The sequence below is a fragment of the Mustela putorius genome, unplaced genomic scaffold (genome assembly GCF_011764305.1).
Source record: "Mustela putorius furo isolate JIRA1106 unplaced genomic scaffold, ASM1176430v1.1 tig00003850_pilon_pilon_pilon, whole genome shotgun sequence".
Lineage (NCBI taxonomy): Eukaryota > Metazoa > Chordata > Mammalia > Carnivora > Mustelidae > Mustela > Mustela putorius.
Window position 1 is genome coordinate 2165605 of NW_025422002.1, and position 23034 is coordinate 2188638.

At 36.6% G+C, this 23034-nt stretch overlaps 1 protein-coding gene and 1 long non-coding RNA gene across 2 annotated transcripts in view; one reads left to right on the forward strand and one right to left on the reverse strand.

Moving 5' to 3' along the window:
* LOC101672552 (contactin-6) overlaps positions 1-23034 on the forward strand; it is a 301755-nt gene that overhangs the window by 150874 nt on the left and 127847 nt on the right.
* Positions 6204-22747, reverse strand: LOC106005380. Its single transcript, XR_001178696.2, has 3 exons — positions 22604-22747; positions 7759-8356; positions 6204-6670 (listed from the first exon to the last, which is right to left on the reverse strand). It is a non-coding gene; the product is annotated as an uncharacterized LOC106005380 (long non-coding RNA).

A 23034-nucleotide genomic window follows, 5' to 3' on the forward strand; every position in this document is an offset into this window, starting at 1 on the left:
GGCTTACCTTTGAAACATCTTTCCAGTCATTCATGACTCAGTTGCTCACTTTTCCCTTCATTTCATTCATTTGATAGAACCCAATCCATGGTGAAATCCAAAGCAAAATTTTCACCTCATAAAAAACCCAACCATGACACCTCATCTCACTTTTAATTCATAAGTGCTTACATCAAATGGGACCTTAATGCTCCCTGACATTAAGATTAGGAAGGCAAATAATCATGAAATTCAAAGATGTTATTGTATTACCTGAGTCTTTAATGTTGGAAGGAGAAACGTACTAGCTAGTATTTCTCCACTATTTTATTTAACTAATTCATCTCACAATATATCTCAAACAGCATTTTCCCCCACCTTTAATTTATTCTGTGTTAGGGACTGATTACCCAGTCCTGACTCAGTCCTGTTTGTACCTTCAAATTCTGCTGCGTGGTCTCTGGACCAGGATGGACTTTGCCTATACCTGACATGTTGGGGGTTTTCTAGATAACCTGGCACTCTGACTAGCTAGATGGGATACACTTACCTGTGTCTAGAGTAAATTTCTACAAATGAATCCTATAATAAAGGCAACGTCTTTCTTTTTATAATTGCAGACTTAATATACTAGTAGGGTTCTGTTCTGCTACAAAGTTCTAAAAGTGTTGACCTTCTGTTTTTATCTCACAACCTAGACCCACTTTTTAAACATCACCCAGCTTGCCTTCCCCTTTCAACACTTGTTAATACTTGTTTTCTGTATTGAGATTCACTTTTCCTAAGTCTGACTGCATGTTGCCCTTCATGGACAAGCAACAAGATATGTGTTTCTTCGTTTTGTGGTATTTTTACTTCTTAGTAGTGATGCAATTTTCTATAATCATAATACTTGAATACATATAAAAATTAGAAATGAAAGTTATTAATGTAACCTGTATTGGAGACAACCACTATTGGTAAATCCTTCTGGAATTTTTTCTTACAGTAATTATACACTCTCTCTCTCTCTCTCTCTCACACACACACACACCCCTAAATGAATATTTGTGATTTGTAGACTACTTTTTCACTTTAAAAAAATATTATAATAGCACTTTAAAGCATTTCCCTTGCCAGTTATTTTAGAGAAAGAAAATACATAACAAAAATAATAAAATATGGAGAATAACCAAGATCTCAGAATTTTCAGTTTGCTTGTCATGATCTTTGTTTTAAAATTCAAGTCTCCTGAGTAAGATGCTCATTTTACTCCTGAGAAATAGGCTGTTGGAGATGTTAAGTTGAGGTAAAAAGTGGGCTATTCTCCACACAAATAGAGGCCCCTTCCTGTCAGTTTGACTTGAGGAGATGGAGAGATAGTGATACGATGCATCTCTGAGAACTTCCAAGTTGGTCCATTCTAAATCCTGTTGGTGTTTGGCTCAGCCCAAGACATTTCCTTAACAAAATCCCCTGTTAGAAGAAAGTGTCACACAGATAAATTGGAAAGTCACCATGCTTATTTCTGCATTTTCTTTTCCTAAACTGGTAAGATTTTACTTAGAGACAGGTACAACAATGGGTTCCATGTAGATGTACAAATCTAATTAATGTATTTCAGTCATTCCCCTTATGTTCTCAGTAGGCAAAATTCTGACACCATATTTAATTACTTTTCCAGGTTCCCATCTTGCTTTTCATCAGAGGGTTTCATTTTCTTCAGTCCTCATACCTTACCTAGTCCACCACTGGGACACCATACTCTTTATCCTTCTATCTTTGAATGCAAGAGAAATAGTGTTTATATTTGGACTACATATTCTCTTATCTGAGTAGCCTTGTTCTTCAAAACTGAGATCTTAACAAATATTGAAGTAGATTGTCACTCTTTCTCTTGATATAAATACAGTCATTGTTATTTATATTCTCCCTATAATTATGATATATTGATAAATGGTCATACAGTTACTGCAGACTGAAGGTAAAAACCTGCTAAGGTAATTTTGTCTGCTAATTCTCAACAAATTTCTTAAGCAGTTATGCATATCAGTTATGCATATCAAAATCATTTTCAACAGATTTGACCTATCAAAAATATTGAACTTTTACCTGGTTATCTAAGGTATGATTTTAATCTCAATCAAACTCTCTTTCCCTCAAATGAGCACAAGTCTATTACATTTGTTTTGTAAATAATTCATGCTTATTGAACACAATTTAGAACTAAGTTTGAAAAAACCCACAAGGCACATCTATCTACACATTAATCAGATGCACACATACACACACATACATTTATATAAATATGATTACTCCAAATATCCTACTTTATTTTCTTTAATAATTTTAAATTATAAAAAATTTCAAGCATACAGAAATACCTAGAAAAAAATTATAAGTATAATTCTATATAAATTTATGTTAATGTTTTGCCACTTTCACTTCAGATCACTTTTTTAAACATATGAAATGTTGTAGACACTGCCACTTTTCACTTCATTCATCCCCTACAGCTTCCCAGATGTATCCATCTTCCTGAAGTTGGCAGTAACATTTCTATCAGTGGTGACTTTTGGTTTAAATATGTATATAAATAATATCAGAATGCAATTTCTTTTGCAACATTTTTTCCCTCTACATCATGTTTTCAAATTTTAGCCATATTTCTACATGTTTGTTTACTTCTTTCATTTTAACTGATGTATAATATTTCATTACAAAAATAAAAAATTCCATTTCAATATAGACATGGGAATATACAACATTTAATAGGTTTTTTTCAAGAATAATGTATTGTAAAGATATCTCTGTCACATATTATGCATTTGTTTTACTTGTTTTTATTGAGCCACTATCGTGTGGTAGACACTGTGATATCTTAAGGGCATACTGCTTAAAAAAAAAAAAATTTCCTCAGCCCTCATGTGTCTGTGTAGGTAGTGGAAAAGGGATCACATAAATATATACAGAATTTTAAAAATATCAGTAGTTGAAGAAACTCTGAGAGACTAAAATGCAGGGGTTATTGATTGGGGACCCAGGAAAATAGAACTCAGGATGAATGAAATCATTGAGGGATGAAAATTAGAGTTCATGCAATTTCATTTACCTGTTGTGGTTTTTTCCCATCGGTTCCATAATAATGTGCAAAAAACAATGAGAAAGAAACAGCCTGTGGTATATGGCAGTAAACTTTGTATTTTGGTCTCAAATCTTTGGGTTACCAGGTGTTTTTTCTGGACTCTGCGCTCACTCACATATTGGAGGTCAAATAAGCAGCTTTACTAATTCTGTGGTCTCTCTCCTTCCAGGCTGGAGCTTCTGGCCTAACTCAATTGTTGTACAGTTTCTTTTGATCCTCTAGATTACTTTAAGCTTTTACCATGGTGGCTAAGTGGGATTCCAAGAGAAAGAGAAAGACCAACAGGGTGTACGGAGCTATTTTGAAGCCTAGGCTCAGAAGTGACTTGTTTCCACTTCCTGCTGTATTTTGTTTGCAGACTAGTTGAAGCAAGAGTGCTGAAATAGACTGTATCTGTGATGGAGAGAACTACAACATCACTCTGCAGGGATGTGGAGGGGTGGGAGGTGGGGAATTGGGGCTACCTTGCTGTCAATCTGCTGTAAATGATGTGAGGGATGGAGTTGAAGAATGTTCCATTTAGAGGGAACAACACATACTTAAAGGCTTATAATCTGGAAGAAGCTAAGACATTCAAAACCTAGGGGGGGAAAAAAAAGAGTGTAGAAAGTACAGAATGTTTTCTCCAACAGAAAGTTGGAGAGAGTAGCAGGAACCAGATCATGCTGAACACATTGCTCATGTTCTAGATTTTTGAAATGTATTGCAAGAATGGGACCCATAAAATTTTAAGAAATAGATCACATGATGTCATTTTAATTGACTGTGTGATCCAATTTAATCTATTACATAGATGTAATAGATTATATAATTTATTTTTAATTGAATTTCTTTGGCTAATATGTATGATATTGAATTGTGTAAATAAAAAATAATTGTAAATAGTAAATAGTAAAACAGTTTTGGGAGGTTGTGCAGTCATTCAGATATTAGATGCTGAAAACACAGCTAAGAGGGTAGCAGTAGAGAATGAGGAAAGTGGAGATACTGTTGAGAATTTTGGATGTTAACATTTGCTGCTACATGCGATGTAGATTTTAAGGGAAAGGATGATAGCAAAACTAGTCACATGGATTTGACATTTATTATTCACTTTGATGAGGAAGACTAGAACTACTTTGGGGAAGGAATTAAGTGTTCCGTTTCAGAAATGCCGTCTAGTCAGATACAAGGGTATGCATTACAGAAGGAAGATCTGGGCCAACCGTACAAATTTGACAATGGTTTGTGTATAAATGTTGTTTGAAGCCATGGGAGTACTTGAAGCCACTAAAAGGGAAAGTTTTGAAAGAAAAGAGGAGAGCCCAGAAATAAATCCAATATAATTCCAACTATGAGCCATCAAGGAACATAGATAGATATTCATGCTTTCTAAATGGCTATATACTATCTGATTATATGACTTTACTATATTACTGTAAATAATTGGCTGTTAACGGACTTTTCTAGACTTCATTAGACTGTGCTATAATCACTGTCTATTATATATTCCTTTACTCATTTGACCAATTATATCCTTAAAGTAGATACTAAGAAGTTGAATTGCTAGGGAAAATAGATTTTACATTTTAAATGTGAATACATCTTGATTAACAACCCTTGAAAAACAGTTATGCCAAATTATACTTGGAGTAGGAATGAGTATGCTAGTTTCCTCAACCCTTCTCAATATTATATATCACATCATTTTTCATTTAAGATCTGATGAGTGACAAATTTTTGCTATTTTAATTTGGATTTCTTGGGTTATTAATAAAATTGAGCCTTTTAATATGCTTATTGGAAATTTGGAATTCTTTTTCAAATTTCCTAGACATGGTCTTTGTCTTGTTTTGTACTAAGGGATTCAGATTTTTAAGTACTTCCTTAAAGTATATTAATATTTTTCTATTATAAATTATATAAAATGTTTCAATTTTTATTTTAATTTTGCTTTTGGCATTTTAGCCTGTAAAACTGATATAGGTTTTTTTAATAATTAAGTTTATATTTCTCATTCCCTTAAAAATCTTTGTTTTGTGACACATGTATAAAAGTTTTCTTAAGCCCAAGATCATGAAACTATTCCCCTTTAGTACTCTTGTCATTTCATTTATTATATTTAGATCTCTGATTCACCTAGAATTTATTTTTGTAATGAGTTCAAGGTTGAACACCTAGCTTTGCTTTCCCACCTTCATCCTGTAAAATTTTCTCATTTTTATTTATCAAATAGTCCATTGTTGACAAAACTCGTTTTTTTGCTTAGAATCCAAGTAGTTCTTTGCTGTGAGGGCAGTACAATGTAGTAGATAAGAGTAAAGTCTTCAATTACCTAAATAATTACCTACCCCCAACACATACACATCATGTCCCTCTTCGAAGGATGTAATACTGCCTAGTTCCTAGGAAGCTCTTCTACAGAGCACGAAGCTATACTATGGGGTGCTGTTTCTCTGGAGAAAGCCCCTTTATCATCTAAAGACAAACTTTTAAAATGACAGCACTGCCTAGATCCTAGTGGTTTCTGGTGCTTTATTCTTCCTCTGAATGGGTCAGATAAAAAGGTTTCAAAGGCAACCATTAAGATCAAATGCAGAGTCTAAACTGGAGAAAGTGACTGAAGAGTTGCATTTAAGTCCATTCCATCAAATTCACTTTAACCTGATTTATTTGGCTATACGTCTATCCCCCTCTGCATTTCCTATATCAGCTTTATCACAAATCAGTCCCCTGCAGGTCATATTGGAAAAGCAATATGTGTGATTGAGACATTGTTAACAACAGAGCATGTACTGGTCCCAGAACTGTTAGATTCTGATTGATAAAATTTAATATTTTGAAGGGAGGGGGAAAAAAAGGCTATTATTCCAGCTCCTTTATTTGTAGTGTGGGTGAAGTTCCTTTTATCTCCTCTACTTTCATTGTAGCAGTATGACTGAGATTCCTATAAATTATCGGATGCAATATCCAGATGTCTGGATGATTTTTTGGTGCTGCTGCTACTTCTTAGTGGGCGAGAGAAAAGATAGTTGAGGTTCTGGAAAAAGTGTCAAAGCTTAGCAATAAAATAAGGATTTCATTGAACAGAAAGTAATGAAATCACCCAATTTATTTCCCTTTCACGGTTGTAATGCAGGTAAATCTTGCTTCATATGAGTCACAAAGCTTGAACGTGCAGTGGCCTGGCTGGGGTGGTACGTGGTTTATGTGTGAAGGATTGCAAGAGTACTCATAAATACTTTTAATAAAAAAGTGTGGGTTGAAGCAGCTTAGTTTTTCAAATAAAAGAAGTTTCATTTGTGTCAGGGGATCAGAGCTGTTAAAAGTCAACTTTCTCAACTTTTCCCTCTCATAGCACCCTTCTAATATCACTGTCCTCCTGAGGTGTTCAATCTCTCGTTCATCTTGATGCTCTTGGGTTCAGGCTTTACCTGTTCTGTGGAGAATTACCTTCATCGGAGGGTACCTTCAGTTTTCTTTCTCAGATCTTCTTGGCTGTCGCATATCCATCAAGCAGTCTTGATTGAAATATTAGTTTCATGGTGTGGTGTTAAACGCCATCGACCATGAGTCAGCAAAACTTTCCTGTGAAGAGTAACAGAGTAAATATCTTTGATGGACAGGCCAAGGTCTCTACTATTACAGCGTGAAAGCAACCATACATAAATGAATGGGTGTGGCTGTGTTCCAGTACAACTTTACAAAAACAGGCAGTAGGCTCGATGTAGCTCACAGGTCTTTGCAGTTTACTGGGCCCTCAGGTAGATTTAGAATATATTTTTAGAGGTAGTCTGCCAACAGTGACAGCTAACATTCATTGAACATACACTTAAAACTCTCTTATCATTTAGCAAAACTAATAGGTAGCTACTAGTGGAAACCCATTTTATAGTTCAGTAAACATCAACAGACAAAGATCAAGTGATTTGCCAGTACATGGTAGAAAGGTATTTGAAGTTAGGCTCACTTGGGGTCCCAGGCTTCTAACCACTATGCCATAATACTTTCCTAATTCATCAGTAGAAAGGGAAAAGCCATGAAAACCCATTTTGGTGAAATGTTTTCATGTGTGAATACCTTTTTTTAAAAATATTAATACATAAAGTGCCACCTATGTTCCAGCTTATTATTCATAGGATGTTAGGTTGCTATTACTATTTATTTACCATTTAAATCTTTATTCTAGAAAATTAACTTATTGGTAAGGAAAATATGCAGAAGAGAGAACATTAAATATGGAAAGTCAGCATGAACTGGAAAAAAAAAAGAGATAGGAATCTAAAGTTAAATAAGCTGAATTTTTAAATTCTGGCTCTATCACTTTAAAAATATGTATAATTTTGAGCAGGTTACATTAGGAGCCTTAATTCTGAAACTAGACACTAGAGAAACTAGCTGTATAGCTATATTAGAAATTACTTTGAGTATCTAGTGAGACACTAAATGGAGAAGTATGTTATACTGATGCATCAATATGTAATAATATACATAGTGATGTATCAATATATAATAATCATATAAATAGGACAAAATGGAATTATGTTTTATTATAGCTGTACGTATACAAACATGTTTGCACACATATATATCAAAGTGAATGTCAAAAAGTCACTTTTTCTTTAGATGAGTAAAAAAGTCTATGTTTTAAATAATCTAAACCAAAAATACTGTACCTTTGAAGCAAAATTTTACAAGAAATTTTTAGATACTGAGGAATAGAGAGTTCTTGAGGGTCATCTAGTCCATTCCTCTGTCTTCAGGCAGAGATATTCTTAAGCCAATGCAGATGAGATCCCCGTCTGTTTCTTTTAGAGAAGCAATTTAGTGAAAGTGCCTATAAACCGTTTGCTGATAGAAGGAGAACCTCTTGAATACAAATTGACTCCCTGATTGTAAGTGACTTTTTGATGACAAGCAAGAGAACTTTTCAAAAACACAGAATATTGAAAATATTTTGTTTGTTTTGGCAAGTGAATGGCCTTGTCCGCCTGTGGCTTCCAGATGGGGGTCCAGGCTGAAAACATCCAGAGGCTCCAACCACATTTGCTATGCAGCACAGCATCTCTTACAGTCCAAAGGTGAGCCTTAATATTTTATACCGTTAACTGTGTAGTCCCAAAGATGGATTCAGGGCAGGCGTTTGATGTTGCCACATGTTTGGGTTGCTGAATACCATGGTGAGTTTCTCTACCTCTCTTCGACATTTTAATAGTGGTAACAACAAAAACACAAAAATTTCCCCTTATCACTGGTGCTTTAGGTAATAACGCACTGAAAGAAAAACAAAAATTGGTTTGTCTCCATAATATATCACATTCTCTACTTTATGAAGAAATAATTAAAGAAACAGCTCAAATTTGATGTGAAGCTTCAGAAAACTCCATGTGTGCCATGGAAAAAATATTAGAGAAACATTGATTTCCCACAGGAGATGAATCAATTTTGTCTGTTTAGTTCATTGCTGCATTTATAGCTCCTAGAGCATTGCTTGGCAGATAGTAGCTGCTTAATAAATTGGCAGATGAGACCTGCTTTAAATGTCCATAGCACACTCTGTTTGATTTGCTTTTTAACAGCAGAGTTCATGATGAAGATTTGGACTAAGTAGTGCATTTGGGAAGTAATCTCGGGAAGCATGGGGGAAGAGTAGGGAAGTTTATAGGGAAGAGAGAAAACCCAGGAAGAGAAGGCTAATGAGTGGATTATTACTGTGGACAACTGTGCCTCGGTATGGCTGTGCCCCTCCTACAGACTTTTTAGTTTTGTTTGTTTGTTTGTTTTTAATAAACATATAATGTATTTTTATCCCCAGAGGTACAGGTCTGTAAATCTCCAGGTTTACACACTTCACAGCACTCACCATAGCACATGCCCTCCCCAATGTCCATAACCCCACTCCCCTCTTTCAACCCCCCTCCCCCCAGCAACCCTCAGTTTGTTTTGTGAGATTGAGAGTCGCTTATGGTTTGTCTCCCTCCCAATCCCTCCTACAGACTTTTAAAAACATGCCTCAGGATCGCTCCACCTTAGGACAAGAAAGTTGGGGTATTAACTGACCAACTCCCTTATTCTTTGGTTAAGGTTTACTGCTGAGGACATTAAATCCCCACCAGACATATTGGGGTCTGAGGCATTCTGTGCCCGTAGAATAAAGAGGTCCTCACAAAAGTCTTGGGCAAAGGGGCCAGGGCACTGAAGATAGCAAGCTCTCAATTATTAACTGCCGCCCCAAATGCTCGGTGACTTCCTAGGGCGGGTCTGAGTGGTTATGGGATATTTACTGTGGCTACTACAACCATCCCTTAAAAGAACCTCAACACTTGTGGTTTTCTAAGTGGCAGTCCTAAATGTGAGAAAATTTAAGAAACTGGTTTGATATTTACATTTGCTACATAGTTTTAATTAAAAAGGTCACAGATACTTCTTACCTAATAAGCAAGAGAATTTATAAAAGTTCAAAGATGGCAGTTCAGGAATTTTGCATTTTGTATTCGTGGCTCTAGTATTTCTATGAGTAAACAGGGTATGTTTCAGTTGTTTCCACTTGATTACTGAATAAGTGATTAGACTGAACTTATTCTATCCTTAAAAGAAGCAAAATGGTGAAAAAATAATGAATACTGTTTTTCTGAAAATAAATTGAAAAATTTTAAAAAAAAGAAGCAAAATACTTAATTGAGATTATTGGACAGTGATGTCCTTGATTAATCATTTTATTGAAGATGATAATTAATGGTCTCTTCTTGTCTTATAAAAGAGTGGGCCTAGGTTGCTAAATAGGTAACATCTTTTCTACCGTGACAGATCATTGATCATCTTAAAAATCTCAAGTAAAAGACACAAAGGAACTTCATGGCAGGGTCAGGAGCTGACCACTTTGCAGAGTGGCTAGGACAAGGCCAAATGATACACAGGCTGAGATTTTACAGGTGCATGAACTATAAATAAACACAAGGAGACCAATCTGCAGGGAAGAAAAGGGCAGAGGCTCGAAGGGAAGCAGAGAGAACGCAGGCCGTGCATGGAAAAGGGAAAAAGAGAGATGGAAAGAGAATAGCTAGCAGTGAACCTCACTGTTGTCCAATGTTTCCACTACTTGCTGGCCTGAGCTTTCTCTCCATGCCTCTTTAACGGCCCCTGCTTTAGTTCAGACTCCCTTAAGTGAATATCTGTCCCTGGTGTGCAGAGACCCAAAGGAAACAATGAACACATGATTGTTATTTCAGTAGAAACTGGAATAAACTAGAAAATCAACTAGTTGATCATTTAAGCTTATGGCATTGTGATAAAAACTGTAGGTCACACTCCTTGGGATTTGAAATTTAGCTCCATCAACTAATTACTAGTTTAGTGACTTATTGGCAGTTTTCTTAATTTTTTTTCTGTTTTAGCATTTCATGTGTAAAGTATGCTTAATTCTAGTGCATACTTTTTAGACCCCAATATGTGCTTTTATATATATAGTGCCCACACATGTAAATTTTATGAACATTAAATATAAATACAAATACAAAATAATAAATATAATAGAAAAAAATAACAACATAAAATAAGAATATATATAAAATTAATTCTACATGTAAGTTTATGAACTATAAATTTTGTGACAATTATAACTTACTGAGGGCTGTTTGATGTGATGTATTAAGCAGGTCACTTTAGGCATCTCACTTAATTCTCACAATAATCCAACAATACAAGTATTTTTTAAGAAATATTTTATAGATTTGATTTATCTATTGTTTTTTTCAGCAAATGTTTCTTGGATATCCTTTATGTATCATGCACTCAACATATTAGAGAACATTGAAAACTAAACTTTCAATGTCTCATAGTGTACAGATCCAAGAGCTACAATCAAACACAGGCTTATCGGAATCCAAAATCAAATGTTTTCCTTCAGCTATGGGACCACTCTTTCTTCTTAAATAAAATAAGTACATTCCCTTTGCTCGCGGGTTTGCCTCTCTCTCCTGGGCCACGCACAGTCTTTTATAATCAAAGTTCAGCAGTGACCTGCCATCATTTCTGCCCTACTCTGTTGACTGCACAGACCAATCGTGGCACAGGGCAGTGGGAAGGGACGAGAGAAGGCAGTAGATACCACCATCAGCTTCACTTGGGGCCATTTTGGAATCTGGCTCCTACATCATTTCTTAGAATAAATCCTAGCCTCTTCTCTATGATCCAAAAAAAAATTGTATCCTCTTGGAAATTCCTAAAGAAAATATTGTGGACTATATACATGGTATTTTCTATTCACTCACTCACTTTGAAGTTATAACCGTTTCTTAATTCCTTAAACATATATCTGTTGAATATCTGCTTTTGTAAGCACTGACCTAGTTACTGTGGGGAAAATAAGGTCACTATTTTCCTGAAGTTTATAAACTATCTAGGAAAAATTAAAGTAAATTAGAACAATACTCATTTCTGACAGTGATTAGACCTTTGTGGGGGGAGTGAAAGGTAGCTGCTACTTTAGATTGGCTGGCTGTCTTGGCTGGCCAAGAGAGGCTTCCATAAAAAGTTAGCACACAGGCTGAGATCTGAATGTCAGGGGCATCCAGCCATGTGGGGATCTGGGAAGAAGTTTTCAAGCAGAAGAAATAAGGCCAAAGACCACAAAAGGAGGAAACTTAGCATGTTCTGAGAAACAGGAAAGTGAAGTATTCATTGTGTCTGGAGTTTTCTGAACAACAGGAGCAAAGGAGTGATAGAAGTATATCATGGGGAGCCTGAAATAGCTTAGCAAGCTTTTTCAAGTTATTTTTATTTCTCTGAGCTCATTAATCAGAGACTCACTGAGTATATACACTGTGTCCCAGCACTGTGCTGTGTTCTGGGAATGCAGAACAAGCCCATATACTCATTTTGGAAAAGGAAGTCATACAAACAGTTACAACATCAGAGTAGGGTCCTTTCCAAGGATCTTATGGTAAATGATAATTAATTCAAGCAATTTACCTTTTATTTTTTAATGTATTAAATCCACCGATATATTCGGGTCACCTCTGTGTGAGATGCAGGCTGTGTGATCTGGTGCTGCAGGTCTGAGACTGACAGCCCCAGTTTCACCTTTGACAGAAATAACTGTAGCTAAGACCAGTTACATTTCTATGAAACTCCCCTCAGTCGGTGCACTCTGCACTCTAGATACAATCTACTCACTGTTCTCCAGGAAAATCAGTGTCCTCATTCCTGCATATCCCAGTGAAGAGACATTCTTTCCATCCCTTCTAACTCCCAAGTCTACTTCTGCTTAAGTCCTAGTCCCTGCTCAGTGCTTGCAGATATTTCTTTCTCTATGTTAGTCTTGATCTCAAAGAGGAGCTCTTCTTATTTCTGCCCCAGATAACACACTTGTTCAAGTAAAACCTCATTCATGTAGTCTGTGCTTTGTATCAGAACATTTGTGGAAGTTTGAGGAGAGAAGAGGATTACGGACACAAGAAGAACATAAAGCATTTTACATTGAATAGACTTTTTCTTCAAGTCCTGTAGCACTCTGTAACTTGATTTCCCTTTTTGTGTGTGTGTGTGTGTGTTCTTATCCTGCTGCCCTGCCATCCTGTCTCCCCCACCCCTACCCCCACCCCCAGCCAGTCCCTGCTGATTGTCAACACAAACCACTTTGGTCCTTTCAAATATATCCTGCCTCATGATCCACCATATCCTCTGCATCCACCATTTTCCTAAGACAGATTCCCAAATTTCAGGCATCTATCTATATATTGCCTTTGTGGGGTTTAAAATATCCACATACCACCTGTACTATTAATTTTTTCCCAATCAAATTGCTTTGATTTTTTTAAAAGTAAATATGTTAGGAAGTACATATTTATTAACCACTGTATCAAGAAAATTAATATAATTTATCATAAATAAATGGAAACTCTAAAAAGTACTGTGTACCTATTAAAATTTAAAAACGGGCATTTCTATAACGCTTAAGTGCATTGCCATGCAACCAATTATACCTGCCACACACATTGGTAATCTCTCTTGTTTATCTCTCAAGATTACGTAAATATTTAAAAAAGATGATAAAAGTGAAACTGCTTTGGAAAATAATGGGATTTTCTGGGGCACCTGAGTGTCTTAGTGGGTTAAAGCCTCTGCCTTCAGCTCAGGTCATGATGCCAGGGTCATGGGATCGAGCCCTGCTCAGCAGGGATCCTTCTTCCCTTCCTCTCTCTGCCTGCTTGTGATCTCTGTCTGTCAAATAAATAAATAAAATCTTTGGGGTGGAAAAAAAGAAAAGAACAGGATTTTCTTTAAAATAGCCTCTAATGGTCTCTTTCTGTGTCTGTCTTTCTTTCTCTGTCTCTGTTTCTATGTCTATGTATCTTTCTCTCCGTGTGTGTGTGTGTGTGTGTGTGTGTGTGTGTGTGTGTCTTTTTCTCTGTCTCTAAATGACAATGTATGCAAAAGTCCTTATCACTGGACCTTAATTATCCTGAGGGCTGAGCTGGAGAAATCTGCAAAGGAAATGCAGATTGCAGATGTGACTCCAAAGTCCTTGCTCAGAGTAAAACAGTTTGATGGAAAAATAACAGTATTTAGCAACAACCCTGAAAGTCAGTCTCCCTAATTTGAGTACTGCAAGTTCCTGCAAAGTGAAGTCAGTAGGATAGAAAGTCTGTTTTGGTTTGCGGGGCGGGGGGGGGGGGTAGTCTTTGAAGAAGTGCTCTCATTCCACACTCCTATATAAACAGGAAAACAGGAGTAGTAACATTTAACCAGGGGCTCTGCCCCATTACCTTGAGTACCCTATCTTTTATTTTTTATACAGGTTGCAAAGTTTGAAATTAAACTTTCTGATTAAACCATCAAAATGAACTAAAGGGCTTATTATGGGCCATGTCTCAAAAGAACCATCATTTGTGGGATGGGTCACATTAACCACTGCTGTCAAAGGGCCAGGAGTCTTGCTTTGTGGGAATCACTCCCTTGTTTTCTAATGCCCAGCACAGAAGTGGGCCCAGAGGGAGCTAGGAGAAAGTTTGTTCCTGAAAGGACACAAGTTCACCTCATTTGCCACCAAAACTTACATGTCCAGCCCTTTTTGCTGATGTCCAGGCATGGGAGCTTGTAACATCTGAGCCTGTGGCCAATCTGCCTCAGACCTGGGAGCCATAGGACCTACAAGTCAGGGCCACTGTGAAGATTAAGTGGTATGATGTTCATAAAGCCCTAGGAACTGGGAGGGGTGTCAGTAAATAAGCATTCCCCTCCCCACTCTTCCCGGATGGCCCCTTGCTGCACTTTCATAGCTCTTAGTTGATCCATTCAAATATTCAACCAAAATCTAATGAAAACCCACTATCTTTTGGATTAGCTAGTTTGATGTCCACACTAGACTTTAGGTTTGCTCTCTGCCACACAGGGCGCCTCAGCAAAATCCTTCAGTGTTCATTTTGGTAGAAAGACATACCGTAATGACACACACAGCTGAGTCTCCATCTTCCACATGCTGTATCGCATCTTTATTCATCTGAGGATTTGACCCATTCTGATCCTCCCCTTCTTGCATTTGAGCAATATCTGTGTCATTCATTAATGCTAGGAAATATAAGCAGCCCTAAGAAATCTCTTTACTGACTAAAAAGGTACCAGAGCTGCCCTCCCTGCAGAACAAAAGATGGGGGAAATGAATATTTGCCAAAAGGCACAGGCCAAGACCAGGAAGAAACAGGGCAGTCTAGGACTTTTCTGGTGACTCAAACACCAAGCCAAGAGGTTATTTCTCCCTCCAGCTGGGTTGTGGTGCTCTCTGAGCAGAGAGATGCAATGACCCTCCATCTAACAGCTCATGTCAAGTTGGCAAAACAGGCTCTGTAATAAAATGCAATGTGATGTGGCATTACTTGGAATAAAATACACATGCTTTTGACTTCAGGCCATTTTTAAAAAATTCATTTATTCACACAGCATTTGAGCTGGCCACTGGATGGGCAGAGAAGGAAGTTCCAGACTCTGTACTTAAGAAAACATGTTTCGTTAAATCACCAGGCACTGAAATAAAAACTGAAAATAAAACCCATTTGAAAATCCTAAACATCCAACTGTTGGTGATGTGCAAGTATATGATCAATGACATAATTAAAGTCCCCCCTATCATTTATTTTGTACTTCATACGTTTAATATGTTAAAGACATTACATCATTATTCCTGTGAGACAGGGGCTATTATTAGCTTCATTGTAAAAGTAGAGAAAACTGAAGTAGAAAGAGATGAATTCAGGTGCCCTAAATCAAGAGCAAATGCATGGCAGAGCAACCATTTGGACCCACAGAGTCTGACTCTAAACCTGTGCTCCAGATCCTGTTGTTTCATCATGAACCTGTACAGAATTCATTAGTGGGTTGTCTAATTTTTGCATGCCTACTTAGATTGCTTCTTTTCTTCCCAGAAACACTGAAGAGCTCCACTTCAGTGTGCAGTTAAGTAATCTGGCATCTCAGTCTATCTTACACTGCCAAAGTTATATCATTCCATTGTCCCCTTCTGCTTCTCTATCATTCAGCTAGTTTTAACTGTAGGGAATGTGCAAACTTAGTAAGAGACAAGTTTGGGAATAGGCCATATCTAGTACTTGAATTTTTTTGGTCATAAATGTCACTGCTTTCCCAGCATTAGTCAGACAAATGAGTCCTTTATAGAAAATCAAACTCAGTTGTACATGTATATTTTAATCGACCAAGTAGGCATTTCATAGTTGCTTACAATGACCTATGTAATAAATGCTTATCTCTCTGAAAACCTGGATGCTCAGCTGATAAAAAAGAATATATCACCCCTGCCTCACTATTACTCTATATATTATTTTCTTAAGCACCATAAGGAAATGATTCTCAGTGAATTCATTATTCCCAGGGAACAAAGAAACAACTTACTTGCTCTCCACTTATTTATGAAGTTTTATAAAATTCCTTTTACATCAAAAAAAAAAAAAGGAAGGGGGAAGGAATTTTAACTTGGAATATAAATGAATTTAACACCAGAAATTCTTAAAATATCCCTTTACTTCTTGCTTAGATATTAGCATTCCAAATATATGTTCAATATTGAGACTCAGCTATTGCCTCTTTTACAGAATTTGACAATAGCACTGTGCTTTATTAGGTTATGTCATGTTACATTAACGAGTTATGCTAGGAAACACAATAATATCACAAACACAGTAACTGAGTATATAGCATCCTAAAAATGATGATATAAAATGAAATCAGTCTAAGTAGAAATATTTTTGTATGCCACTTAATAAAGGGCAAGGAAAATTAGTTAACAGCATCAAGAATTTCAGCTTACTCCAAACTACCCAAGAAATAGGAAATGGTAACATGAACGATCTGATATTCACCATGAGTGGTTCTCTTCAAAGGAGACAACTGATGGACAGATGTGAATTTGGAAAAACCTTACTATAATGTCTTGATATTCTTAAAGAGTACTTTGATTTCAAAAGTTACATATGTCATATCACGGAGTTCCGTGAGGCTAATGCAGAGATAGGGAATTATTCTTGGTATCTTCACCATTTCCCTGTTGCTGGGCAGGGGGTCAGCATTTTCTCACCTGGCAAAATGTTTTTGCCGTAGGCCAAAATAAAGCACATACCTCCGATGTGGAAACTGCGTCAGGAGGATGAACACTCCTCAATGCAAACCTTCAGTGCTGAAACTTCTGCAGAATTTGCAAAGGGGTAATAGTATTCTACTGGTGCAAAACAAAGTACAGTGCAAGAAATGTTGGAATTTAAAATCAGATTCAACATTGTCAAAGTAACAAATTATTAAAGTTGTTTTTGAGGTGCAGAGAGGGGGAAAGGAGCACTGTCTCTGGTTTGGGGACAGATCATACAGTCGTGGTGTGAGGAAGCTCTAGGATGGTAAGAGTGTGGCTTAAGCAGATGGCCTCTGGAGTCATGGTCTTCGGAATTTAATTTTACTTCCTTTACTTACAATGAGGGCAGATTTCTCAGTTTCTGAGTATGGAAGTAGTAGAAGGAGGGAGGTGAACTTTGCAGGAGGGGGAGAATTTGGGTTTTTCCCTGCTCCAGAAACAGGACTGTAGCGGGAAGTTTGTAGAAGAGAGAAAGCAGACATAACCAACAGAGGGGAGAGCTATAGGCTTTTAAGAACTAAATATCCAATATTTGATTTCAAGGTGTTTGGATTGCATCTTATTCAATCCATAAGATTAGCAGAGGCACAAATATGGCCGTGGTGGTGCTCCCTGTAAGTGCAGAGTGGGGGGACCGAGGTGGAGATTGGTGTCTATCTCTGTATGTAGATCAAGATAAGGAGCAAATTCCCTGTTTGCAGGGACACGAAGGTGGAGATAAATTAGGAAACACACCTGGAAAGGACACAACAAGGATTCTGAAAAGTGAGAACATCAGAAATGAAACTTTCTAAACCTGAAAATACAGCATTTCCTTCCCCAGTCCAGGAATTTGCAGGAATTTGGAAAGGCACTAAGCTTTTGTTTTTATTTGTTTGTTCATTTGTTTGTTTGAACATGGAGCGGCAGTTTATGCCTGTTTTATATCTTATGTATGGCAGCAACACCCCAGTTAACCTTTGGAAAGCAGAAGAGTATCACATTTGGGAGTGTGAGCTCTGGAAGCAGACTACCTCCTCTTCGGTTCTGTCCTGATATATAGAAACTGTGTGGCCGCTGGTCTGGTGCTGATCCTTTATAAACCTGTTTCCTTCCTTGTTAAGTGACTGTGATAGTGGTACCTGCATTCCAGGGTCATCATGAGAATTCAATGAAACTACTTCACTGAGTGTCTGGAACGTAATAGTTATATAGATGAAAAGCTATAAAGTAGAGTTATATAGGAAGAATGAAAACTATAACTATATAGTTATATAGAAAGAAAAATAAAGATTTAAAATATTACAATAATATAATGCAGAGCAAGTGAATAAAAATCCAGTTAATATTATTATTCAGATTTCGAACAACTCAACTGTAGTATATACTGCATGAAGCATGCACATTTTCCTGGTGAATGTCTTTTCCTATCCCTGACTTCATAGGTGTCGTACTCCTGGTCTGGGTCAATGAACCCCCAGTACCCACAGCCTCCCTCCAAGTTTGAGAGTTGGCAGACCCCTGGCCTCCTTCTGTGTCAGGGACTGGTGCTGCCAAGCACATCCTCTGATTGTGATCCTCAGGCCTTGGCAGCAAATAATACAGTTTTCTCACTTTAATTAGGCTGAGATTCATTCCTACACATGGCAGCTGCAAAGATGTATTCTCCTTACAATGAGACACTGCAATACTTGCTTGGACTTAATTTTAAGTACATTTTGGTGGCCCTTGTCCCTCCTCAGCACCTTGGTTGCTCCAGGAGAGAGCATATGGCCCTGTAATCCTTTAAAGCTTATTTTATGGGCCATTCTCAGGCACTTCCTGCTGGCCTTTGGAACAGAGCCTTGTTTGTGACTGCATTTTTGCTTACATTCCTGCCAAATGCTTCCTCCAAAACCAGCAATAAAACCACAGGATCCGATAAGCCACGGTCATCAGAATGGCTTAATGAGAGCAACTGCAACAATCGGGGTCTTTCACAACAACCTGCTCTGCAGGACTTATACCTTGAGCACAAGGACGGGCTGGGCAGGTCACCTTTGTAGCTTATGGGAGTTTCTCCAAATAATACAGAATTTGAGACCATCTCAGGGAATGATCTCACACTAAGCTGTTTTCCCTTAAGCAAAAATGGATAAGACAAAAATAGGAACTGGTAGTTCTTTTTAGCCTCTCCTCATAGAAGAATAAATCTAGAGTCTTGAAAGGTGTTACAGAGCAAAGAAAATCGCATTGAGTGCTCAAATGGCTACCTAATTCAGTCAGCCTTGCCTCAAAATACCTGAATTATATCATGTCTCTGGCTAGCAAAAAGGTACTTGAGGTAGAAGTTGGATACATAAAACAGATCTTGATCAAAGTATATTCACGTGAGATGGCACTTAGTTTAAATAAGGCAGAATTATATCTTGTCTGTCATCTGTGGCTATTAAACAGTTTTAAAATCTGAATTATTAATTAAAACCTGTGAACTAGTACCAGTTTGGAATGGCCGTGTTCTGATAGCTAACAGGACTTGTATGACTTTTGAGAGATATATGGAAATTATTAAATACCCCATTGTAATCGTAAAAGGCAGGAAGAAATTATGTTGCCAGCAGATCCTATTATAAATGGAAATGAACACAGAATATATTAAGATATCAGTGGTCTTATCAACAGTGTGTTATAATGGCTTCTGATTAACACTGAGAACATGATTGATGTTACTGGGAATATGGCACACTGACAATGTGACACTGAGAAAATTCAATCCAAAGCTTGTTAATTTCATAGAATCATTCAATTTCTCATTACTCCTTTGTGACAGTTTTTGTTTTTGTGACCATTAAAAAGTAATGACAATTTGATGGGACCTTTCAATAATGATAGTAGGAAAAACATTTTTAAATCCTCACCTGTTATTACTAATAGAAAGAGAGACAATGAATACAATATATTGATTTTTGGTTTTATAAAGAGTTTGTTACCTTGATTCTTATTGAGTCACATTTAAAATTATGCAAACCCAAGTCACAAAGGACTCCCAAGTCAAGGCAATAGTTCACATCAACAGTACCAAACATATGTAGGTTGATTTAGTATTTTCCATGGCCAAAGAAGAAAGGACATGTATTTGATTAAAAATCTTTAGGAAACAGATAAGGCATTCCAGGTCCTGAATTAGTGTAAAGCTAATGACTAAGCAAAACAGCTGGAGGAAGAAAAGGGGGTGTAGCTGGGGATAAGTAGAGTTTATTTTGGCCAAATATTTGTATTATTAAAAGTAGAGTACATATAAGAGTTACTAAATTTATGTATCAGATTTAATACCTCTAGTTCATTGAACTTTTCATGGATGGAGAGCAATTCTATAAGAAAGAATACTCATTTGGTAAATAACATAGGTAAACAGCATGCATGCTTCAAATGGAAACATCCATGCACAAAAACTTTTATGGGAACCAAAATATGCTATTTAATCATTTTTTGCAAATTCATGTATCTGAACTCTGTATCAGTCAGAGGAAAATACAGCAGCATGACCTAATCATTTGGTGTGTTGTTATCATAATAATTACCACATACTAATTACTTCTTCTATAGCACGCTGTAGGTTAGACACTTTGATTCATTATTTTATTTAATCCCCATAACAACCCTGATAAATAGGTATATTTATTGCATCTTTTCCCTTCCTCAGTGATTTACCCAACACTGCCATCCATTTCATTGAGAAATTTGAAACCACCGGGAAAATCTTTCTCATCTAACCAGCAGATCATTGTACAGTCTATCCTGTATCAATAATTTATCTTTTGTCTTAATTCTGCCTTCCTTACAAAGGTCAGCACTTTCATAGGGGTTCTGATTACCACCTTTCTGACTTTTCAAGAACTTTACCATAATGTGTGTCTTAGAATTCTCATCTCTTTCTTTACCTGATTTTTACATCAGTAGAGCACACCTGCCCTCTAAATTCTTCCCTATTCTCAAAATCTCACCTCCCATTCATAGTCAACTCTAAAGAGTTTGCACACTTGTGATCCCCATGTTCTTATCTACTATTTATCCCTCAATTCACTTTGGCCTTTCTCCATAATTTCACTTAAACTTCTCTTGTCAAGATTACAAGTGACCTTCATGTTGCCTAATATGACATTTTTCTGTCCACATCTTATCCCATGCTGTAGACCCTGCTTTCTTCCTTCTTCTGCTTCTTCTCTCTGTCCTACTCTCTTCTTTCCTCCTTCCCTTTCCTTCCTTCCTAATCCTCTACTCCACTTCTAAACATTGGAGATTTTTAAAGTTTGATTCTAGACAACTGTCAAATTGCTCACGCCAAAAATTTTAGAGTCATCCCATGGGGATTACATCCATTCCTATGGCTTTGAATACTATATATATACTGATGAATTCTATTCTTATAAATCTGGACCTTGCTTCTCCTCTGATTTCAGTGCTCATATGTTATATAGCATACATGGCATTGTCATTTAAGTAATTCATGGATAAGACACACATAATATATACAAAATATAAGTCTTCAATTTCTCTAAATCACACCAATAATTTATTGCAATTATACTCCAATAAAGTTGTTAAAACGAGCAAAAAATTACACAAATTGTAATCTTTATATTTTTTTAAAGATAGAGAGGTGTAGGTAAAGATTTAATAATCTCTACTTCCATATGTCCCATTCACTCCCTTGAGACAATCAAGGTGAATATTAAAAATATATATTCTATTATTTTACCTATACCAGTTAAAGGAAATGGTCATATTTAGGTTTTTACTTTTTTTCTTTCACAATGGGATAATGACATAGCAATATTTAGCACTTTTTAAACTTAAAAGTATAACTCTCTAAGAGCTTTCCTAGTCAGTCCTTTATATCTAACACATTCTTTCTAATCATTGATAGCCTTCCATTCTATGGATATTACAGATATTACTCAACTTCTGCACTGATTTATTATTCACTTGTTTCTAGTCATTCCCTTTATACTTTTAATATAATCCTAATGTAATACAATAGCCCCAAATGTTGATTATTGCAATTTCTCATTGACCCTTGTCCACTATGTGCCAATGAACAGTGCTTCCTTTCAGTATTGTGGCATTTCCCTGTTATTTTCTACCTCTAGGTTTTGAAACCTGGTTTTTGGTTTTTGTTTATTCACAAGGAATATGTTCCCTGTTCCATATCACCATTGCATGGCTGTCTCTTTCTCATCCAATAAATCTGCGTTCTATTCTTTTCACTCACAAGTTATGTCAGTGGCGTTAAAAGGTTAAACTGCTATAACACAGAGACCCCAAAATAAATGCCTCAAACAAGATAGGACTTGACTTGTCTCTATTCTAATGATCCAGAGTGGATGTTCCAGATAGGTGGAGTTGTACTCCATGCAGCCACTCAAGTATCCAGATCAAGAAGATCTTTTATGTCATTGGCAATCTGGGTGCTGGGGGGATGGGTGGAGAACATAAATCTGTGGAGATTTCCTTTCACACATCATATATGGAAGTTTCACTTGTTTCTGCTTGCCACATTCATTGTAAGGATGTCTGAGACATGTATCCTATGCTTAGAAAACTGTATTTGTTCTATAAATCTACTCTTATGGAAGAAGGGAGAACACATTTTTATAGACAATAGCAGTCTTCACCCCACAATAATCATTACAATTTGTAAAGGTACATTTGTTCACTTATTTTTTAAATTGTCTTCTAGTTTTCCTATTTAATAATAAGCACAATAAAGGCAAGGTACATGCCTGGTTTATTTACTAATATGTCTTCTCTCCTTAGTACACTTCCTATATTTTTAGTAGGGGTTCAAAACAAATGTGTTAAAAGAGTAAATGAGAGTATAATGGGATTTTACAGGTCAAAAAACTAAGTTCAGGAAAGTCAAAAACTACCTGTTCCTGGAGACTGAATGAGGAGTCCAGGAATGTGGAAGGATTTGTACTTCATATGGATGGTTTAACAATGTAACTAGTTAGCTTTCTGCTAACAGTGTATTTCTATTCTTCTTTGATGTTGTAGGACATTACAGCATTCTAAACCAGATCATGAAGCTTCTTTGTGAAGGAGTAGAATGAGAACATTTAAAAATAGACCTTCTCTCTCAACAGTTCAATCACATAGAACCCTCTACCTCACACCATTCCATCCTAAATTCTCAGACTCCATCTGCACATCAAATACCAACCATTAATCAAGAGGGCTAGAGGACTGCCGCAAACTTGCTGCATACTTTTTGTTTTGTTTTATTTTATTTTGTTTTTTAAATCACACCTTCCCTGGGCAAGGAAAGTAAGTATGTGCTGAGTTTTAAAGATTTCCCGCT